This window comes from Centroberyx gerrardi, chromosome 4, assembly GCF_048128805.1.
Source record: "Centroberyx gerrardi isolate f3 chromosome 4, fCenGer3.hap1.cur.20231027, whole genome shotgun sequence".
In the NCBI taxonomy this organism is placed as follows: Eukaryota; Metazoa; Chordata; class Actinopteri; order Beryciformes; family Berycidae; genus Centroberyx; species Centroberyx gerrardi.
The window spans coordinates 34,978,149-34,985,671 of record NC_136000.1 but is presented as its reverse complement, the minus strand read 5'-3'; the positions used below and the strand labels follow the sequence as shown (position 1 = coordinate 34,985,671).

General features: G+C 42.3%; 1 pseudogene; it reads right to left on the bottom strand.

Moving 5' to 3' along the window:
* Positions 1-721: 721 nt before the first annotated feature.
* Positions 722-4,075, bottom strand: LOC139921440 (general transcription factor II-I repeat domain-containing protein 2 pseudogene; annotated as a pseudogene).
* Positions 4,076-7,523: the final 3,448 nt, after the last annotated feature.

Here is a 7,523-nt window from a genome sequence, read left to right as displayed (position 1 = left end):
CAAACTTTTTGGCGGAAAAATAATAATAAGTATGCAAGATCATAATAAGAGTGTGCTTTGCTTGCAGCAAGCACACTAATAAGTAAGACGGATAACAATAGTTTGCTTGCTGAAGCAAGCACACTAATAAGTAAGACGGATAACAATAGTTTGCTTGCTGAAGCAAGCACACTAACTAGAAAAGGCTAAATTTTCTGAAGAAAATTTAAGTGTGCTTGCTGTCCTTGCAACAGTCACTTTGACTTGGTGTTTGCAGTAATAGTGGTCACAGAGCGCGAAATAGAGAGTTAGAGAGCTTTGTGTGTATTTTACACAATGAAAGTACACTGTAGATCAGGAGTTTCAAACTTAACCATACTGAGGGCCATGCAGACACTTGTGAATGAAATCAAGGGCCAGACATTTATTACTAATAATTTTCATTTTTTATTATTGAAAGAAATATGCTCAGGTATAGTTTTTCCATGTTCCAACATTTCATAACTTGAAGTTTGACCATGACAGGATTTAACCATAACAACTCAATATATGTGGGTCTGTGTTACCAGCAAAACAGTTTGATACAGCAAAATAACCCATGAGACAAATCTCAATCAAGTTATATGGCTTGCTTCATAAACATGAACAGACAGAATAATAGCCAATACCATATGCATTATGCTTTTCAGTGTAACTCTTACCAGACACCTGGCACATTTTCTTTGACATGAGGTGGTCTATTCTAGGCCTGAAGTCCTGACTGGTACTGGGTCTTCAGAGCACCGTTACATTGTAATTCTATCAGTTCTAACTGCAAGTACTCGGGCACAGTGTCCACATCAACTGTAAATGGGTTTGCAAAAAGATCAAAATTACATTTGTGGGATTCAAAGTCAGCAAATCTCCTGCTGAATTCTGCTTTGAGACTGTTCAGTTTCTCAGCATACACATCTCTTGAGAACATGCTGGTGATTGTGCTGCTGACTGACTGACAAATTGGAAAGTGAACCAAGTTGCCTTGACGCATCTGGCTCTCCCACAGACGCAGTTTGATTTGGAAGGCCTTCACTGAGTCACGCATCTCTGTGATCACCTGCTTTCGGCTCTGCAGTTTTGAATTCAGGGCATTGAGGTGCTCCATGATGTCACACAAAAAAGCCAAGTCACTCCACCACTTTTCATCCTCAAGCTCGGGGATGGCTCTTTCCTTGCTGTCCATGAAACGAGCGATCTCCATGCTCGTTTGTAGAATCTGTGCAACACCTTCCCCCGGCTCAGCCAGCGCACCTCTGTGTGGAATGGCACGTCCTGATGTCCCTCCGCTGAAAGTGCCCGAAACTGATGGTGATTCAACCCCCGTGCACGAATGAAGTTAACAGTTTTTGTTACAACAGTCATTACATGGTCCATGCCCAGAACCTTGCCACAGAGGGCTTCTTGGTGTATAATGGTGATAAGCTGTTAATTCTCCTCCGGCGCGGCCCATCCTCTGTCAAACTTTTGCTACCAATCCACTCCTTTCCCCGCACATTGCAGGGGCACCATCAGTCATTAGTCCCACAAATTTATTCCATGGTAATTCTGTTTCGTTTATGCACTGCTCAACTTGCTCGAAAATGTCCTGCCCTGTGGTTGTTCCATGAATTGATTTTACATCCAATAGTTCCTCGGTAATGGACAACTGGGAATCCACCCCCCGGATGAAAACAGACAGTTGTGCGGTGTCCGTCTTGTCCGTGCTCTCGTCCACAGGCAGTGAATAAGTAACTAAGGCTACGTTCACACTGTAAGCCTTAGTGCTCAATTCGGATTTATTGCTCAGATCCGATTTTTTTGTTTGGCTGCTCACATTATTTTTTAAATGTGGCCAATATCAGATTCCAATGTGAACTGGTCACGGTCCTGAACTGACCCGCATGCGCAAAAGAACAATAACAAAAACGTGACACGCAGCACGCTGTCGTACGGAAGTAAACATGGAGGCCACTGAAGTCAGCGTTTACGGTTTCATTTATAAGTTGATGTGCAGTGGAAGCCAGCGAATTCGTGAGCAGATGACAACGAGGACGAGGATGAGGAGAAAGAGAGCCAAATTTTTAATTATGGCTTTTTGTGGAGCAATGGCTGCTACTTCTGTACGGAGGTGTGTGTGGATGCGGAGTCAGAGCCAGGAGTGGTAGGATCGTGACGTGAATGGCTTCACTGTAGGGCTGTACCGAATGTAATTTTTTTTTACATTCGAAGCTTCTATTGAGGTTTTCGAATGAAGCTTCGAATGTCTGCCGTCATATTTTGACGTCATCATAAAAAAAAAAAAAAAATCCTCGAACAAAATCCTCAATTTGAATAAAGTGATTCATCAGATTAAATATGAGTTAGTCTTTTTTTTTATTAAATCAACTTTCTTTAATGAATATAACTCCTCAGTTTAGTCAACATAAATACATGTAGGCTAATCCAATAAGGGCATAAAATAATGATGAAATGATAATCGCGTCTTTAGGCTTATAGCAACATTATGCTACGACAGAAATGGCAATAAACAATGAAAATGACTTTTGCAAGCTGACTTAAACCAAATATGTTAAAACAAAAGATATATTCACAATTTTTCAAGTCTGTCTTAATAGTCAGGTACCCATATGTAGATTTACAGCATACGCACCCAACAAAACAAAGAGAATATGTGGAAACATCAGGAAAAGTGGAATTTCAGCCAGAAGATATTAATATATTGGAATAGCCAAAGATCCTTGACTTTGACACAAAATCAGAACATTTCAAATTAAAGTCTGAACAGTCCGGTGACTATAAGTTCGGTGTGACCGACACTCACTCGTTGTGCACAGGACGGGGGCTGTAACCTAGGTAACAATAAACAATGTCACAAACAAAACTACTGTAGCCTAGCTTACCATAGCTTACCAAAAGAGAGGCTACTGTTCCCAGTGGTCTAGGACTTGCTAACTCTTTTCAGGTTGTGGGCCAGGAATATCAGCTTGTTGACATGGTCTGGTAGGAGCGCCGAGCGCCAAGCGAATGCAGATACATATGATCTTTTTTTTTTTGTAACGACTTAAGTAATTTACTATAATAGTATAATACTATAATATTAGTGTAGCCTAATCTTTATCTGCAACTGTGCAGAAATACAGTATACATCATTGGTTTAAGCAGAATGAATAGACGTGCAAAAAAAAAAAAAGCTGCGCAGTGCGCAGCATTCGAATGTTGATTTAAAATTCGAATGTCAACGTTATGAATGAAGCTTCGAAGCTTCGAACTATTCGGTACAGCCCTACTTCACTGAAACAGATTTGGTCCACAATTTCACCCCAAATACTTATGAGGTCTAACACCTCACTGTCCCTCCACTGACAACCTCCATCGCAGCTGTCATGTGATGAATGTCGATCTAGAGTGACGTAAAAGTCGCATGAATTCCGATATGACTGTTCAGACTGAGGTCGCATTGCAAAAAATCAGACCTGTATCTGATTTAGGACCACATATGAAAGTGGCCCAAATCAGAATTGAAAAGATCAGATTCCATGTGATTTGTGCTGTTCACACTGTTATAAAAAAAACAGATCTGAGTCACATATCAGCAAAAAAATCGGATTGGGCCACTTCTGCCTGCAGTCTGAACGTAGCCAAAGTCATTGGCTTTTACTTTCAGCTGCACTTGTAAATCGGAGGCAAGCTCATCAACGCGACTAGCAATGGTATTTCTCGTGAGGCTAACATTTGAAAATGCTTGTTGCTTGTTGGGGCATACAACATCACAGACTTTGAGCATACAGTTTTTTAAAAATTCTCCTTCGGTGAATTGCTTCCCCTATTTGGCAATTTCCTCAGCTATAATGAAACTTGCCTTCACAGGTCCCTCACTTGTTTTGCTGCTGTTGAATGTTCCTTTTAAGTTCTGTCACTTTCTGCAGGCGTTGCTCCCTATCCATGGCACCATATCGCTGCAGATGTGTGGTTTCAAAATGCTGTCTTCAAAGTCCTGTCTTTAAACTCGCTGAAGAAATAATGTTTCCCACCTCTCTTGAAATTGTCTGCACTCTACATCAACTTTCCTTTTTTTAGCCATTGTGCTAGTTAGCTTTCCTTTTGAAAAAAGATGGCGCTGACTCGACTGCACAGGTTGGACTGCATCGTGGAGGTATAAAAAACTGCCTCATGGGGGCTGGACTGCAGCAGCGCCCCCCTGCGCCCCCACCAGCTCATGGGCCACATTAAATTGATCATCTTAATTGATATGCGGGCCTGATTAAAACCCGCGAGGGGCTGTATCTGGCCCGCGGGCTTTGAGTTTGACACGTGCTGTAGATGGTCATATTTGCATTGACTAATGACTGGAACGCCTTAGAAAAACTATTGAAAAACTACAAGTGGCAGTGACTATATCAAATCACTGAATACAGGACTTGAATGTTAAAGGTCCCATATTATGCTCTTTTTAGCAGTTTAAAACATTTCCCAGTGGTCTTTAAAACATGGTTTTGAATTCTGTTCCAAAAAAACACACAAATCCAGCCTCTGTGGTGCCTCTCCATCCTCTCAGTTTCTCCCCTCATTATCTATGCGTTGTTCTGATTGGGCATGGATGCTCTGATTTGTTCCCTGATCGGCTGGGTGAGGGGGGAGGGTGCAGACGTGGAAAAACTCCAAAACCAACATGGCAGCTGCTACAGGAGAAAACTCTGTGACAGAACATGTAAGACCGTGCGTGTGTATGTGGTTGTGTCGGCTATGTTGTCCTGCTGGCTAGCTATAGCAGAAAAGTATGTGTCCTATAAAAATGATATCTAACGTTACCTGTTGGAGTGTCTCGCTTTGTGAGAGTGTGTTATTGTTTTGTAATTATACGGTTACTCTACCGTATGGTTTGATACATTTTTAGCCTGATGTTCACCGGTGCCAGTGGTTTGAGGTTGTTTAGTAAGTTTGTCAACACAGTAGGTGTCGGTAGTTTTTTGCTGGCTACTTTGATAGCTACTGTAATGTTATTCCATGAAATGTCTTACAATTGTCGTTGTACTGGCCAGCGATAGGAAACATATCCACACCAGACATTATGTAGTTATTATGTTCAATTACATCAAAATGAGGAAGAAAAAATAATCTTCAGGGAATAGAAATATTGTCACTACACCGGCAAACCATATGGTTATGTCCCATGCTATCTACCATTTGGACATATGACTGTCATAATTTATGCCAGTGTTATTCAGCTATAGTTCAACAGTTTGAGATCTAATGTATATGTACAACTATAGCTGAAATATTCAAACATTGCATCTCATGGAGGCCTGCTGGTCATTCCCCCTGTACATAACACTGCACATCTTACCACTTTTGGAGTTGACACCTTTATTGTTTATGTCCTAAATTACATTAATTTGTACAGTACTCACATCTACTCTAAATTGTCTGTGCTAAATAATAAACATGTAATATAGATAAACGTAATTGTCAGTATAATGTTCTTGCAAAATCAACGGTTACTCTTTCTCATTCCTTAGGTTACCAGAAGAATGAATCAGCTTCAGGATTCAACTACAATTACAATTAACAATTACAATTACAATTTCCCATTTGGCAGACGCTTTTATCCAAAGCGACGTACACGTGAATACATGCATGGTGGATCATCCTGGTCTGGAGCCTGTATGATTGAATGTGTTCTAGGTACAGAATGCAATTAACATTTATAAAACAGACTATGGGCCCTTACAGCTTAGAGGTATAGAGCAGTAAGTATCTTTTATGCATTCTGTACATGAATTGATTTGCCAAATAATGATACATGTGACTATACTGATACTGGATAATACCGTACATGACAATAAATTTGAGAAAAATAACTCTGTTGTTATACTTTATTACACATCCATGTAGAAAAACAACTTTAGCACATCTAAAAGCCCTCCCTGGACCCACCCTCTTGGTGGAGATGACACTGCTCTCGCAGAAGCGGATGTAGTCTGTGATGCAATGGGAGAGACCCTCGATGTCCTCCCCAAAGTCCTTCTGGAACAGCTCCCAGTCCGTGGTCTGGAAACAGTTCTGAAGGGCCTCCTCAGCCTCCTCAGACCACACCAACACAGTCCTGGTGGTGGCGGACTGCTGCCTGACAGGCTTGTACGTCGGTACAAGGTGTATCAGGTTGTGATCTGATCTGCCGAGGGGGGGAGGGCAGTGCAGCTGTATGCTTCCTTCACATTAGCATACAGCAGGTCCAAGGTCTTGTTATCCCTTGTGTTGCTGGTCACATACTGTGTGAAGTCAGTCAGAGTTCTGGAGAGCAGGACATGTTTGAAGTCTCCATTGATTGCCATGAAGGCGCTGGGGTGTTGTGTTTGTAATCCTGCGGCTGTGGAGTGGATGACGTCGCTAGCGCGTGCCGCCACTGCCGACGGTGGGATGTAGACAACAACAACAATGGCGTGCGAAAACTCCCGTGGCAGATAGTATGGCCACAACCCAACAGCCAACAGCTCGATCTGGATCTGGAATACAGATGCGTGCCTTCACAGTAATGTGTCCTGGGTTACACCACCTGGAGTTAACAAAGATGGCCAGACCTCCTGCTTTCTTCTTACTGCTTTGTTTCTCCCTGTTTGCGCGCACCAGCGTGAAGCCGGCTAGTTCGACCGAACAGTCCAGGATATTCCCATTCAGCCATGTCTCCGTGAAGCACAACACACTGCTCTCCCGATACACGGGCTGACTGCTCACCAGGGCTGAGAGTTCATCCGTCTTGTTGGCCAGCGATCTTACGTTTCCCATGACGACCGATGGAAGGCAAGGTTTGAAACTCCTATTCCTCTCTCTCTTATTCCTAACCCTCACACCGGCTCTCGTTCCCCGACGATGTCTCCTAAGCTCTGCTGGTATTTCCGCCGGTGGTGCGGCAGGTTTAGCCTGAAACGCAAGGAGCGCCTCTCGCGTATAGGCAGCCATCGTCTGTCCCGTGTGTTGGTTAAACTTACAGGTAACAATCACGTCGTAGCACTAATCATAGAGCTAGAACGTTAAAATACGTTAACATAGTCCAAAAGTAGTGCAAGAGTAGTGCAACAAAAATGAAAAAGTAGCAAAAATATAGAGGAAAAATAGAGAAAAAAATTGAAAAAGTATAGAACAAGTATAGAAAAACTAGGAGCTGCTGTGACGGGCTGCCACTCACTACAACAGCGGCAGATATATCAATGGAGTGGTTTTGAGTGGAGCAGTTGGGATAGATCCATCTTTCACAAACCACCAAAATAGCCAGTTTTGCTGCAAATCCTGCTTTGTACTGACACTCGTTTACGAACGATCCGTGGCAAAGCGGTTAGCACAAACATACAAATTTGGACTAAGTTAACTGTAGTCGGAACGTTGTCAAAAATACATTCCAACCATTTCCTTTTTTTCTTGAGATGCTGAAGGGAATATCAGAGATTTGTGCTGCAAACGAAAAAATGTGCTGCAGAAAGCCAAAACAAATACATTAACAGGAAACACGCTGCAAATACAGAAACGATGCAAAG